Raw genomic sequence first — 17,304 nt, 5'->3', positions numbered from 1 at the left:
CTCGTCACGGCTACTGGGCACGCTTCCGTAGGCTATGTGTGTGAAAATTAAGGTGAGTTTGGGATGAATGGAGCTCATACCCGTCCTCCCCTTTTATAGCCGTTTTTGGATCCCATCACGATACGCGATGGGTTCCTGATGACCCGTCGCGTATCGCGACGCCGCAAAAAGACGTCGCCTTATCTGCTCGTGACACGTGGCCTGTCATATCGTGCCATGTGTTGACACGTTGTTGGACACGTGTCCAGTGACTCATCAGGGTCATCACGATACACGATAACCGTTGTGATTGGGCCGTAACGTATCGCTATGCCGCCCATTTCTGGGTTTGTGTGCAAGGCCATCACGCTACGCGATGGGATTAATGCCTGCCCCATCGCGTTTCGCGATGGATGAAGATTTTCAGATTTTACAAGATTGGTCCCTATACTTTATAAGTTAGTATATTTAGGCTTAAATTTATAGGGTAAAAGACGCGGTGTTACAAATCTTGAGTACGTTTACTAATTAAAATTCAATAGGTTCACATTCCTTGCGACCGAGAGGTAATAGGAAGTCGGTTTGTCTCGCGGCTTTATTCGGTTAGGTTAGAATTGCGCGAGAGCGAGTTTTGGTCTTATCCGGTTTAGTTTTGCGTGCAAATATGTGTCTTAGATTGGGTTAGATATTGTTACCCCTTTATCCCTAGAATTGCTAGTACCAATTTTAAGCGGGTTTTGTGCCGTTGGGTCCGAGAGGAGGTGCATCATTAGGGTACCTTAGTAATCTTTTTCACGGTGCATTTATTCAATCTTCTTAGATTTGTGAGGGTTAGTTGGTGAGACCGAGAGGTAATCTAGTGAACTTTAATGAGCTTTAGTTGATTATTTTAAGATCCCGGTGTCGTGTGATTAGTTAATTCTGTTAGCCATTGAACTGTTAGTAGGATTCTTGCCTAGGTAGCCGTTCCTCTATATTTGTTAAAACCTTGTTAAGTTCCGTTGAGTTTTCTTGTTAGTTTCGTTAAGTTAAATAAGTTAGTTAAATTAAAATAAAATAAAAAAATAATAAAATCAATTATAAATCTTTTAAGGTAGGACTTCGATTAGGGTTTATATTCTGAGCCGTTCTCACGTGTCTTCGAGTTCGATATCCGGACTTTCCTCATCTTTGCTATACGCGACCGGTACACTTGCCGTTTGTGTGAACTAGGATAGATTGTTTGGTTTTTAAAGCTTAGTTACGATTCGTGTTATATATATATATATATATATATATATATATATATATTTTTTTTTTTTTCGCACATCAAAGTTCAACGAGTGAGGTCTAGTTTAAAAGTGTTTCGGGTTAGAATATGGTCTAGAAAGACTTTAAAGTAAAAATAAAATGACAAGGTTGATAATCAATCAAAGTTTGAGGCTTAAAACGTATATATCTAAGAACTTGAAGTAACGGTTTTTGAAAAGTAAGTTTGCTCAAAATCGAGTCTCGGTATTCTATTCATTAGTTTTACTTAACCCTTGTTAAGTAATTATGTGGGGATTGTTTTAATGCATTAGTGCACGACCCCTTGTTAGATATACCAAAACGGGATTTTAACGAGTGATCGGTAAGTTGGTTCAGGTCTTGATAAATAGTCAAGTCCGGAACGACATTCCAAAGTGATAAATATCATGAGATAAATTATTTAAAACAAAGACTTAACTAATGTTATAGGTTCTATTAAAGGAGAAACTCTAAAAATCATCGTTAAGCGAGTGTTTGGTTTTTATCGGTCCAAACTTGTTATAAGATCAAGTTGGATCCGATATACCAAGTACTTTAAGAAAACAATTTAAAATTTGTTTATAAAATATTTTTAGAGAAAGTATGAGATTCAGTGGCTCAAAACACACTAGTGTGTCTTAAGCGAGTGAACTCGGATTAGTTCGGTCTTGGTTCGTTCCTTGACTCGGAATAAGACCGAGGATGGTTGTCACATACCCAATACCATAGAACTTATTAAAATGAACTTATAAATTATAATACACAAATCTTGCTTGTAACATATTAATAAATCATTTTAAATATAAAGCATTTAAACAAGAGTTCGGTTTTGGTTCGGTCCTTGACTCGAAATAAAACCGAGGATGGTTGCCATATATCCAATACCATAGAACTCATTAAGATAAACTTAAAAATAATTATACTCAAATCTTTCATATAGTATGTTGACAATAAAGTATTAAACAAAAGTTCGGTTTTGTTCGGCTCTTGACTCGGGATGAAACTGAAAATGGTGGCCACATACCCAATACCATTGAACTATTAAAATGATTTGGAAACTAAAAGTAAGTAAGGACTAAACAATATTTATAAGCATAAACAAAATTAAAGCATAACTAAAGTATGAATTAAAGCATAAATCAAGGACTATAATAGTCCTACATGTAGCATTTCCTTGTAGCACAACACTTCAACCGACCGTGACCGGAGAAGTGAAAGCCGAAGGAAACAATGGGTGTATATTATATATATGTTGCAACATCAAGCTTTAAGTAATAAGAATTTGTTAGAAACAAGGTTAACATTTGTTTGACCTTAAGTAGTCAAACTAACAAGAGGTTGAAGATGAACACTTGGATCTTATATTGAGAGAGATTTTGGAGAAGAAGAGCCACCAAAATGGTGCATGGGACGTTGCTTTTACACTGGTATAAATATGGTTCATTCATAAGAGGTAAAATTGCATGTGATAGGTTAAAATGGTCAAGAATGCACAAAACAACAAACAAAAACGAACTTGTGACTGCAGGTATGGCTAGGCGCCGCGTGGCCTATTATGGGAAAGGGGTGGCGCGACGTGGCGCCTTTATGAGGGTGGGGGCGGTTTGGTTTCAGCTTTTGAGAATTGACTATTTAGGACCCCGAAGTTCGTTTTAAGTCGTTTTTAGTCATAAAGAGGTGTTTTTGCGATCCGATAAGCGTGGGATGATTATGAAACATAAAATCTATCATTTTAATAATATCGAAGGGTTCGGATACAAATCGGGTCAGTTTACAATACGAAGGCAAAAACAAATCGAATCGGAAAATGACGAATGTCTAAGTCTTCCCTACTTTAGAAAATTTCATCCCGAAATTAAAATAAACTTAAGGAAAAGAGATATTACTAACGAATGTCTTTTTTAGTAAAGCAATTGTAAGAAAAATTTTAAGCAAAAGAATAACGTTAAATCCTTGCATGACTCGAAAAACGTCACAAATGAGAAACATAATAAAGGAACTTATTTTGTTCTTGCGGAGTATTCACCATGCCTTTATCTTCTTGCATTTATATCGTTTTTCTGCTATAATTCTTGGGTCCGAGTTATCGCACACAAGTGTCATTACTATGGCTTCCATGCGAGGATGTCGATAATTAAGTGTGCACCTATAATTATTTAGATCGTCGTATGGTCCACATGGTTCGTCCTATTGTGTGGTTTAAAAGGCATATTTATTTTGTTATCTTAAACATTAGAAACGTACACAAAATCTGTTGAATTTTAACAATACTGACAACCCAATACTAGCGGTTGAAAATTTTGAGGTTGGCTTTTAAATAAGTAGGAAAAATGGGATAAATAATTGAAACAACTAAAATCTTAAGATATAAACCAAGGTGAAAATAACAATTTGATTTAAATAAGTAAAGACAATCGAATAAATAAAAAAAATTTAGGGTAAACAATATGAAATGATATTTGAAGTCAAAAGTCATCAAGATAAATGCCAATGTCTATAAATCACGGTACTAAATAAAAACGATAAATGAAACCTGATAATGAGCACTCCGATAAGTGGAAACGAGAAATCTAATAAGTGAAAATGAGAAATCCGATAAGTGTAAGTGAGAAAAATCCAATAACTGAGTACATGAGGTTGCAATAAACAACGATACCATTAACAATAACATTGTACGATGAGTTTCATACGTGAACAAACTTGAGGTTATAAGTATTTGAGAATATGATTGCGTGAAATACGATTAATATCGTGAGGATGGGATGAGTCCTTTGGGGTGACGTATACATGTATCAAACATAAAAAAAACAAAAATTTGAATAACTTGACAAAACAATCGATGAAATGTGATAAAATATGAACACGGAATCTATTGTGAAACCATTTACATAATCATGATTATTTTAACGGTTTCCAATAGCGCCAAAACTTGTGGACAACCACACATAGGCCATCGATTGAGTAAATGAAATGATGTGGAAAAAAATACATAGAATTGTGTTTTGCTTTAAAACCATAATACTCAAACATGAATAACATAGTCATGAAAATATCGTTTAAAATGTAAATGAATTTTTTAGCGAAAATGAGGTTTTGAAAGTAGTACACAAATTGTTATTGAATAACTTGAATTCGGTCATGAATAATCAAACCACAAAATGAAACCTCATGTACGTAAAATTACAATCGAAACATCTCATCAATTGAAAAGAAAATCGTAATAATAGTGAGACTCGGAGTAATGACGAAATATGTAAATCACGTATCGTATACTCTTTTGAAAATATAAAAATAAAAATCGAAAATGAAGTGTCAAGTAAAGTTGTTCTATCGTTTCCAAGAAAATGTATATAATAACAAAGCATCATGGTAACATGCAGTTAGAGAAACATCTAAATTGCTGTCAAACGAAAATCTTGTAAATTAAATTGTTAAAGAAATTTTGCATACGTAAAGCTGTCGTGATGATAATAAATCATGAAAGAAATGATGTTTGCGATAATAAGAAGTATTAATTCACATAAATTGTTATTGAAAAAAATTCATGTTACAATATCTAGTGTATGAAGCGTTTATGAATGTGTCCCAAAAAGGATTTGTAAAGCCATGATCATTGAGTTTATGCAAAATAATGAAAGTTGTAATTTGTTATTGAATAAATCTCGAATTCAACATTTAAAATGAAACCTCGTATTTGTAAAGTTATTATGAGATTATCACCTTAGGTGACAATATTTATAATCTTGAAAACACGTATATAATTGTTTAATAATCTTTGAAAATAAATCCTCATAATAGAATTTAGTTGTCATGACAATATTATATTCTACAAAGATGATTTATAAATATGAGAATAATACGTAAATCGTTTTCCTTGAAAGAGTTTATAATTTAAAAATGAATATTTGAGCACATGAGATCGTTATAAATACACTAGTTGTATGTATATATGTAAAACAAATTTAAGGAAAAAATGAAGCTTGCGTGTGTATGGGGAGGTTTTTGGCTTCGAATGGTGAATAGCTTGGAATTTGGTGAAGAGTGAGTGTGTTTCGAGTGTCTTGCGTAGTTGGGTTTTCTTGTGTTGGATTGATGGGGATTTTTGAGTTTAGGTCGTTTGAGTGGGTTAGGCTTAGATGACTTGTGTGAGTAGTGGTTGGGCTATTTGGATGAGGTTTGCTTATTTGAGTTCGGGTTAAGTTGATGGGTTGGATAACTCGACCTTGACTAGTTTGGGTTGAGATTTAGTTTATGCATGTATTTTGCAAGGAGTTTTTGGGTTATTATTTGATATCTAACTCTAAGGTTGGATGGTATTGGTGTGACGACATGGTTGGTGATTCGACATAACATGTGTCGAAAGATTGAGCCATAGGTTTATAAATTTTGGTTTGTATGTGTTAAAGGTATTAGTTGATATGTTTGTTGGTGTCTTTGAAGTATTAGGATAGTGAGTTTGATAGGTTTTTCTAGGCTATAATCGTCGGTATTTAAGGCCTTTTTGTTGGGTTGGTTTGTACATCTTGGATTTGCATGGGGTTTGAGTTGGTGAGGGAATAACTTTGCTATGTTAGGTTTCGCTTCTTTTGCGGGAAGATTTGATTGTGTGCGAAACCTTTGAAGTGGAAGGAAGGGGTTGTTTGAGGTGATAGCTTGAGATTGAGTACGAGTGTTTAGAAACTTGCGGTCGCGTTTAAAGAAATTTTGACCAATAATAAGTTTTAAATTGAAAATATCATAATTTATAAATAATGGTTGAAATATTCATGAAACGTTTACTAATAAAATCACAAGTTAAAATTTTGCTCGAAAACGAAACTTTCGTGAACCACCACGGATTTTTTGCATTTTAGCAAATTCACGTTCGTGAAAAGGTTGATATAATAGTTAGAAAAAGTTATTTAAAGGGTTCTAACAAATGTTCGAAACGTAACGGTTTTATAAAAATATTGAGATTTAAGTTTGTGAATTGCAACCATTTCTTTGCTAAAAATTTTCCGATAAATGAGAGTGGTTACGATACGTCGTGTCGGGCTTAAATTATAGACAAAGTTGCGAGAAAATTTGAAATAAACCAACCCGCATAACGTAAATCGTTCTTGAAGTGTTTAAAATTAAGTAATGGAAAATATCATGGAAAACTAAGATAATAAGGTTTGTATTTTGAAGTTTATTGTACAAATAAAAGCCGATTGTCATGAAGAAGCAAAATAAATTTCTATAAAGATCAAAATAAAATTTTGCTTATGAGGAAATTAAAATAAGTGAATTGAATGTCGAAATTTGTTATGATGTATCAATATGAATGATGAAAGTTGTTTTGGGAATAAAAATTTGAGTAATGAAAAGTTTTACCATGTTCGTTATTTAATATCGTGTAACGAAAATATCATAGTAAGTCAAAATGACCGACATTGTGAATCGAGAAATCGAAATAAATGATTTTTGTCTTTAAAAATAGAAATTTATGAGATTTTGCATGAGGATTTCAAGACAATTACAAGCTATAAATTTGTGAATTTCTTGAAAAATCAAGGCAAAACTATCATAAGAAATTTAAAATGAGTTGAATCGTATAATGCAAATTTTATTTGTGAAAAGTTATAATGAACAAAAAAAAATTGTATAATGAAAGTTGTTATGAGAATAAATTTTTGGTGATGAAACTTTTACCATGTGTATTATTTAATATAGTGTAATTAAAATATCGTGAGAAATTTAAATAATCAATATTGGCAAATGATAGTTCAAAATAAACGAGATTGTTATAACTTTTTTTTTATTTTATGAAATCTTGTATGAGGACTTTAAAAAAAACAATTTAAAATTTATGTAATGGGAATGTACTTGAAAAATCAAGGTAAAATTTATCATATTTTTTTTTTAATATGATGAAATTTATGTGATAGAATTTTGTTTATAAAAAGTCTTAATGAAAAAATATGGTATATAAAAAAAATCATTATGAATAGTTCAAAATATTTTTAACTTATATTGAAGAGATCACAATAAACGAAACTTTGTAATAAAAATTGTGGTGTGAAATCAAAACGAGAAAATTTGTGTAGAAACTTTACCATGTGAAATCAAGATATAAAAGAATTATTCACAATGAAAAATAAAATTTATAAATTAGAACTTGTGATGAGAATTAATATGACAAAATAAAAGGAAAAATTTTATAAATCCTTGAAATTTGTAAATAATGTCTTAAGATTTAAAGACGGAAAAATCGTGCATGAACCACCATGACTTGACGTCCCGACGATAAATCTTAAATAAAAATGAGATAAAGTGTGGAGTCGAACATGTGCACGTATCACCGCGTCTTTCATGTTTGCGACTCAAATCACGATAATAACAACCAATAAAATTTGAGATACAACGAGATGTTAAAAACACTAGTTCACGTATCACCGTGGCTTTTATGTCTTAATATAAAAAATAAGGAGGCAAACGGAACGCTTGCATTCGACAACTTAAAGTGGTCGTTCCATATGAGACAATCTTTAAGGAGATTAGAAACAACGGGATCCAAGTTAAGCTCGTGATCCATAAAACACAATAGAAAAAAAACTAATGTTTTTGCGGTAAGGTAAGGATAACTTAGATTATTATAAGAGTATGTGTATGTGTATATTTACGATTTTGATGAAATAAATAAGTATATAAATAAATAAGTATAATAAACAATCGAGTAGGGTATACACGTATAGGTAACACGTATAAGGACCCTAAAGTATAAACTATACTAGGTCGTTACGTCTAACCACATATCCTATAGTCATGGCTCTGATACCAATCTGTCACACATCGACCAAAGGTGGCGGACATGCCGGGATGCAACGGATTGCTCAAGAACATTGTGACACTATTAAGTGACAATATTTAATCAACTCATTAATTTAATAAATCAATAACCAACACATCTTGTTCGTACAAAACAAATTGAATAAAAGTAAACAAATATATATTGTTTATTCGACTAATTACTTAGTGGTCTCAAAACAAGCTACGTTCCTCAATTATTCGTTTAAGCAATTATCAAACCTGTAACATTGCATAAAATAAACTTTGTCAACACGAATGTTGGTGAGAAATTTTCATAGATTTTGAGTATAATAAATATAGAATGAAATCCACAAACTCGTATATGCAACAATAAATAAAAGCACACAACTTGGATAAACAATTTGAAAATAAATTGATGTGAATCTTTTTGAATCGGTAACAACCAATCGTACTCGGAGAAATGAGGCACCTTTCTATATGGTAACAACCAAATATACTCGGAAAATGACGCCCTAGTCTATTAGCACTTAAGCTAGAATAGTTAGAGGAGCATATGATCATACTTATTGAGGCAAACCAACCGAAAGCGATAAACACGTTAGCAAGTAATCATATAGAGCATATAACACCAAATTGAGCATTTATTTAAGTGAACATATACTATAGAGTTTTGTGGTTTGAGACACAATATATAAATCACTTTTGTTTGAATATGTATACAATGCCACCCAAAAAACGTAAATATGAAAAACGGGGGATGAAAAAGTACTCACGTGAAATAAATAACTTGAAGGGTTGTTGTGAAAAACCGGGATAATAAGTTCAACTAGTGAGGTCTAGGTTAAAAGGGTTTCGGTTTAGAAGATGGTATTGAAAGACTTTAAAGTAAAAATAAAATGACAAGTTAAATAATTAATCAAAGTTTGAGGCTTAAAACGTAAATATTTAAGAACTTGAAGTAACGGTTTTTGAAAAGTAAGTTTGCTCGAAATCGGGCCTCGGTATACTCATTAGTTTTACTTAACCTTTGTTAAGCAATTATGTGGGGATTGGTTTAATGCATTAATGCACGACCCCTTGTTAGATATACCAAAACGGGATTTTAACGAGTGATCGATTAGTCGGTTCGGGTCTTGATAAATAGTCAAGTACGGACCGACATTCCAAAGTGATAAATATCATGAGATCAATTATTTAAAACAAACACTTAACTAATGTTAGAAGTTCTATTAAAGGAGAAACTCTATACATCATCGTTAAGCGAGTGTTCAGTTTTTATCGGTCCAAACTTGTTATAAGATCAAGTTGGATCCGATATACCAAGTACTTTAAGAAAACAATTTAAAATTTGTTTATAAAATAGTTTTAGAGATAGTATGAGATTCAGTGGCTCAAAACACACTAGTGTGTCTTAAGCGAGTGAACTCGGATTAGTTCGGTCTTGGTTCGTTCCTTGACTCGGAATAAGACCGAGGATGGTTGTCACATACCCAATACCATAGAACTTATTAAAATGAACTTATAAATTATAATACACAAATCTTGCTTGTAACATATTAATAAATCATTTTAAATATAAATCATTTAAACAAGAGTTCGGTTTTGGTTCGGTCCTTGACTCGAAATAAAACTGAGGATGGTTGCCATATATCCAATACCATAGAACTCATTAAGATAAACTTAAAAATAATAATACTCAAATCTTTCATACAGTATGTTGACAATAAAGTATTAAACAAAAGTTCGGTTTTGTTCGGCTTTTGACTCGGGATGAAACCGAAAATGGTGGCCACATACCCAATACCATTGAACTATTAAAATGATTTGGAAACTAAAAGTAAGTAAGGACTAAACAATATTGATAAGCATAAACAAAATTAAAGCTAAATTTTTGCTACTGATTAGAATCATTCACTGTTTAGAATCATTCACTGTTGCTACTGATTTCTTATCATCCCCTTTATCTCACTTGATACATTCAAAAAGGAATCAACATAACCTAACTTTTTTGAAGAAAATGGTTTGCCCTTCAGATGTTTGACAAAATGCCTCAATGAAATAATCATAGTTTTTTATGTTTGAAGTAGGGAGGGCAACGGGTGGTTGCTCTCCTCTTTCTTATTACGTTCGGGCGTTCATTCCTCAAACTCCACTCAAGTTTTGTTTATTTTTTTGTTTTTTTCCTTGGTGTGGTTCGCAGATACCGGGGTGTTTTGTTGGATGAGGGTGGTATGACCGGGGTTAATGATGAGGGCGTTTGGCCGTGTCCATTTAGAGGCTTCCACGGTTGCCCGGATGGATTACCGGGGTCCAAGGGGGTTCGATTGGCCGCAAATATTAAGCGGCTTCATTTGTCATCTGATGACAAGAAAGAGACCTTACGGGAGGCAATCTCGAAGAATTTGGATTTGTTTATTTCAATTGGTGAGGCTTTAAATGTAACATCCCATTTTCTCGTTTCGGTTTATAAAATAAAAGATGAGTTAGTATGAGTCGGGCTTGTGTTGGGTTAAGTAATATGAGTAATGGACTTGGGTTAACAAGGAAAGGAGGAAAAGACCATGGGCTTAAGCCCATGGGCTTAAGCCCATGACCCATGATATAAGTATCATAATCACCATTAATTAATTCATTCTCATCCATACCATACACCACCCTAAGCACACACTTAAGTTCTTTCTCTCTTCCTCTCTTTCTCTAGACCGAAACCAAGAAGAATCGATCCCGACCCGAGGTAATGATAGTATGATATTGTATGGTCCCAGACCCGTTAGATTTAGTCACGAAACGACGAGCCGACACCCTTAAACCATTAAAGTCACGAGATTCAGGTGGAATCGGGTATAAACTGGTCAAAATATGAGCTCAGGGGTCACCCTAGCTCAGATCTGGATCGAACGGGATGAAAAACGGTGGAAAATAACTGAGATTTCGTTTTTCCGGCGTGATCCCGGTTTTCAGGCGATGATGGCGCTGAAAAGGCGGAGCCGGAAAAGCATGTACGAGGATGTCAGAGAATATCCTGACATTCTGACCTAACCCTAATTCGTTAACGAGGAAATGACGAACTAGCAAGTAATTTGTTAAAGAAGAATAACGAATTAGCTTCATTCGTTAAGCAATTCGTTGAGCTGTTCGTTATGGGGGAATGACGAGTGAACCCTCATTCGTTAGAAGGTCCGTTCGTTATAAAAGGGGTTATTCGTTATAAGGACCGATTCGTTATAAGGGTCATTTCGTCTTAAAGGCCAATTCGTTATGAAGGACAATTCGCTCTGAAGGTCAATTCGTTATGAAGTAACGAATTAGTCAATTTGTTATGAAGGACAGAAGTAACGAATGAACCTCAATTCGATAAAAAAAAGGATAACGAATTAGAGTTTGAAATAATGAACAAAAGGTCCCTGGACTTAGGATAAAATGGAATAATTACAAAGAAGCCCTCGAACTTTATGAATTAACAAATAAAATAATAAATTAGAATTCTAATGAAAAATGTGTTAAGGCAGCTTGACCCTAGCCAGGGGCTCTGCCCCTTGGACCCTGCTAGGGACTGCCGCACCTAGACCCTGCTGCCAGGGGAGCTGCCCCCGGACCCCCGTTCATTGAGGGTTATAACTAAACTAGAAACACGACATGGGTAGTGATAGTTAATTGATACGTGTAATTGTTATACAGTTAGTCGTGCACAGCTAAAGAACGGAATAACCGTAAACGGTGAACGTAACCACATTCAGGTGAGTTTCTAGCCCCATTCCTTGTTATGTTTTCGGCGCTGTGTGCATACTCGATGTGATTAGTTAATACACTTACCTTAAGTGGTAAGTGTATGTCTTATAAGACTTATGTATGAATGAATGCTTGACGATGCATGAACGATCTTCGGATATTGCATGTACCATCAAGGTATAGTTTAATGATATGATTGATATATATATATATATATATATATGATGTATAAAATGATGTATGAACATATGGAATTTATAATTATGAATGTGTAGAAATGTATGGAAGGTATAGTTAGAAAAGGAAACCGACCCTAATAATGTCAGCGAATGAAGGGAACCGACCCTAATAATATCGGCGAATGCAGGGAACCGACCCTAATAATATCGGCGAATGTAGGGAACCGACCCTAATAATATCGGCGAATGTAGGGTACCGACCCTAATAATACCGGCGAATGTAGGGGACCGACCCTAATAATATCGGCGAAGGTTATAGGACGGATAACTCTTTAAAACGCATGTGTGTGAATGAAAGTATGTATGTAAGTATGGATGAAAGAATGAAAGTACGTGTGTATGTAAGTATGCAAGTAAATATGAAGGTATGTACCTTCGGGTGCATATGTAAGTCTGTGAATGTATTGTATGTCGTCTGATTAACTAGAACTCACTCAGCGTAGCTGACTTTTAGTATGCACGCAGGTTAATCGACTGAGAAAGCTGGTTTGAGCGGGACACATGGCAAGATTGAAGAGGCTGACATCTGAAGATTTGTCATAATGTTTTGATACTATGTTTATCTTTTGTTTTCAAAAGACAAGATACGAATGTTTGTATTGATCGGTTGACTATTATTATTAATTAACTCTGATATTTAGAACTGTGTTTAGAACTGTGTTTATGAGTAAATCCAACATCCAATGAAGGGCACCGGTAACGAGGCCTTACATTAAAGGTTTCGCATAAGTGGATGTGTTGGGCGTGTATTGAATCACATGCTCTCAGTCGGGGGTGCCATCATGATGACGGGTCGTCTGGTACAAGCGTATCACGGGAGATGTGGAGAAGTTTTTAGTGGGCATTGCGAATCCTCATGTTGAGAGGGAAGTTGTCGCGGTGGGAAGGGTGTAGGTGGATGTAGCTCTTCTTGAGCGTGTCTTCAATCTTCTTATTACGACTGTTATAAACAGTCCTCATGGTTATCGTATGGCTTTTTCCCAAGCCTTAGTGGATGCTTTGGGTATGGTGGCGGCTATGCCAGAGTCTGTTGAGGCATGGGTAAAACTTTTTTTATTACCACGTTGCACATTATGAGTGTTCAGACCTTCTAATTATCAACAACGCAGGTCTAGCAATAGAAAGTCTCTGCAATGCCGAAGTATTCAACGGGCGCTATCAGCGTGGGGTGAAAGAGATGGTTTCTTTGAGCTTCTTCTATCGCTTTTTGACCAACCCTTTGGGGATGCCCCGGGCGGTGATGCGTTTGTCCCCTAGTCTGATAACTCCGGGTTGTACGCCAATGTTAAACAACGTTTGCGGAAAGTTGCGGACATGCATTTCACTGCTGCGGTCAAAGTTTTATGCTCCACACGGGTCGCACCTTTCGGTAATGATACTTAGAACGCATTATTGTCTAAGCATCCCATCATGGCCCCTCCGATTATGCGTGCTTCTTTTCTATCTAAGCCTCCCCTTGTTGCGGACGTTGATAGTGTGCTTGGGTGCATTTAATCATTCCCTAAAGGGTCTTCGTGTGGGCGAGACGGATTACGATCCCAACACATTTTAGATGCATTGTGCGGAGAGGGGTCTCCGATTGCGGATGGTTTGCTCAAGGCTATTTTGGTGGTGGCTAATTTATTTATGGGGGGAAGAAGTCCTAAGGTGTTGGCAAAGTTTGTTGCGTCTACCCCCCTTACGCCGCTGCTTAAATCTAATAATGGGATTATACCTATTGCTGTTGGGGATATTTGGAGGCGGTTGGTCTCTAAGGTGGCTATGAGGGGTGTCGGGAAGGAGATGGCTATATACCTCGGTGACTTTCAATTTGGGATGGGAGTCCCTAGTGGGGCAGAGGCCGTGCTCCATAGTGCGAATAGGTTTCTAAATTAGTTTCATTCTGATGGGTCATTGACTATGCTTATTGTTGATTTCTCTATGTAAGTCCCCCGAGGGCGTCGGTGATCGATACGAGATCCGCATGATGTCTAGGAGTGCGGAATCCTCCTAGACTTGTTTATGATGTTTGGAGACAAAGAACACAATTACACACGGACAAACACACGAATGGGATAAAACGAATCTGCAGATCCTTTATATAATAATCATAACACATTACATACCAAACACGAAACCAAATGACGGCCGACCCGAGGTGATCTCTACCTCGGGTCTGCCCACTAGACTCTCCCTCTCTCTTACTCTCTCTAAACAATTTAATTGAACACAAAATACTCACACTTTTTCTGATCAACTCTTTAACCCTAAACATAACACACATATATATAGATACATATCTTCGCGGGCTTGGGCTTGGGCCTCAAGGTGAAGTTATTCCTAACTTCACCAACAGGTGAGGTTATTCCTAACTTCACCAACACGTGAAGTTGTATTAACTTCACCAACACGTGAAGTTGTCCTAACTTCACCAACACGTGAAGTTGGCTCCCTCCACAACTTCACCCAACTACTCGGAATTGCATAGCGACGGTCACAAATTGCACCAACAAACTCCCCCTTGACCGTTGCTCTCAATTCTAACAAACACAAAAGATCATCTGTTACAAAACATGCACCAACAGACTCCCCCTTAACTAATGATCTTCAAACTTGAACTTCACATACACATGCAACAGCAATCCTGTCTTCAACCAGCAGTGTCTGAAAGCTTCACAAATCTACCAATCACCCGGTGTCTTCCATATCAGATCTCCCCTTCAGTGTAAGCTCCTCCGAACTATATCGATCGAGATCTTTGACCTGCATCCCAGTGCCTAATCGATCATCTCAACCATTCGGATAGTAAGATAAGGTTTAATCTTCAACTACTCAACAGCAAGTGATCAGTTTCATCACAAAACCACCTTGACAGAATCTAACACACATGACCATAAATATATAACAGAGCATCTTCAATCACCAGGGATAACGATCAAATTACTTTCTTATTATTTCCGAGAAAGAAATTATTTAAGTAGCTCACCCCTAATAAATAAGTATCCCAGATACTCGTATCCCACGTTTTCAGGTTGAGAGCTTAAACAATTTAATTCCTTATTAAATCCAACTTGTTCAAAAATTATCACCTTAATAAATAAGCATCCTGGATGCTTGTATCCCACGTTTTCAGGATCCAAGTCTCGAACGCCTTGAAAATAACATAAATAATATGCTTTGACCACGATCCAATAATGACGAAAACCCGAACAAAATTTGACTTTCTTCAGTTGGTCAACCTAGAACAATAAATATTTCTTTGCCCAAAATCACCCAAATAACCAAATATGTGTCAATATCCAGTTTCAATCAATATCCCATTCGCAACTTCAACTACATATCCACAGTTGACCCGTATTTGTTCACATGTAATACCAAGAGATACCAATTGTCTCTCTTTGTTGGAACAACATTTTCGGTCTCAGAATAATCGTGTTAACCTGACCATTCGGACGGAAACTCCAAACAAAAATATTATCACCAATGTTTTTTTTTCTTTTGGAATTTTTTTGTAACTTCGCCAAAAAGTCAACTCGCCAAAAAGTCAACTTCGCCAAAAAAGTCAAAGTCGCCAAAACCCTAAAATTTTAGCAACAACTTCTCCGAAACGGTTGTTCCGCCAAAAACACATCAGAAACGGCCTGTAACACCAAAACACAGATCTCGAACCATAGCATAAGAGCCTAAGGCTCTGATACCACTTGTACGTCCCCCGGGGGCGTCGGTGATCGATACGAGATCCGCACGATGTCTAGGAGTGTGGAATCCTCCTAGACTCGTTTATGATGTTTGGAGACAAAGAACACGATTACACACGAACAAACACACGAATGGGATTAAACGAATATGCATATCCTTTATATAATAATCATAACACATTACATACCGAACACGAAACCAAATGACCGCCGACCCGAGGTGAGCTCTACCTCGGGTCTGCCCACTAGACTCGCCCTCTCTTTTACTCTCTCTAAACAATTTAACTGAACACAAAATACTCACACTTTTTCTGATCAACTCTTTAACCCTAAACATAACACATATATATATATAGATAAATATCTTCGCGGGCTTGGGCTTGGGCTTGGGCCTCAAGGTGAAGTTATTCCTAACTTCACCAACAGGTGAGGTTATTCCTAACTTCACCAACACGTGAAGTTGTATTAACTTCACCAACACGTGAAGTTGTCCTAACTTCACCAACACGTGAAGTTGGCTCCCTCCACAACTTCACCAAACTAGTCGGAATTGCATAGCGACGGTCACAAAATGCACTAACAGAATCCCCCTTGACCGTTTCTCTCAATTCTAACAAACACAAAAGAAAATCTGTTACAAAACATGCACCAACACTCTAATGCCTTCAAGTTAGTCGATAGGATGACCCTTCTACATGTGGGTGATACTTACATTAAATCCATCATTGGGGTTCAACAGGGGGACCCTCTTGGGCCTCTCCTTTTTGCCTTAGTTTTGCACCCACTTGTTCACTAAATCAAAGATCGGTGCAAGCTTATCTTTCATGCTTGGTACTTGGATGATGGTACGATTATCGGGGACACTAGAGAGTTGGCCAAAGCATTAGATATTATCAGGTCCAAGGGGCCTCGTTTGGGTCTTGAATTAAACGTTAAGAAAAACAGAGTTATTTTGGCCAACATGCAAAGGGGTTGCAGGAGGGGTTGTTACCTTACGGGATTGGAAGGTCGAGGTTGGGTGTGAAACTCCTTGGTGGTGCTGTAAGCTGGGATGCGGGGTTTATCAGCAGTTTGGCTATGAAAAGGGCGTCTAGCGTAGTGGAACTGATGAGCTGTCTCCTAAGACTTCGGGATCCTCAATGCGAGTTTCTTTTGCTTCGCTCATATATGGGAGTCGCAAAGCTTTTGTTCAGTTTGAGAACGTGCCAACCTATGTATGTGGGGGAAGCTGTTTCTATATTTGACAATGGTCTTCGAAGGGCAATTAAGGACATCATGGTTTGTGGGGGTCCGTTCTTCGGGGATCTCCAATGGAGGTTTGTATCATTACCTACCCGTTTTGGGTGGTTGGGTCTATGTTCGGAAGAGGGTGTATCTACATATGCTTTTGTGGCTTCGAGAGCACAATCGCGGTGTTTGCAAGACCATATTCGCCGGGGTTGTGAAATTTATGGGTTGGACTCTGATTATGGGTGTGAGATGGATCGTTTAGGTACTTCACTTCCAGATTTTGATGTTAGCGGGTTCTCTAATAAGGACATCGCTCCCCCTAAAGCCCAACTTGTGGTGGCGAGTGCCTTATTTAGTGGAATTGCCCAGAGTTTAGAAGTGAAGTTTGA

Source organism: Bidens hawaiensis, unplaced genomic scaffold (assembly GCF_021521415.1).
Source record: "Bidens hawaiensis isolate Kalapana, Puna unplaced genomic scaffold, B.hawaiensis_p1.1 tig00000097_1, whole genome shotgun sequence".
In the NCBI taxonomy this organism is placed as follows: Eukaryota; Viridiplantae; Streptophyta; class Magnoliopsida; order Asterales; family Asteraceae; genus Bidens; species Bidens hawaiensis.
Note: the sequence above shows the minus strand (reverse complement) of the source record.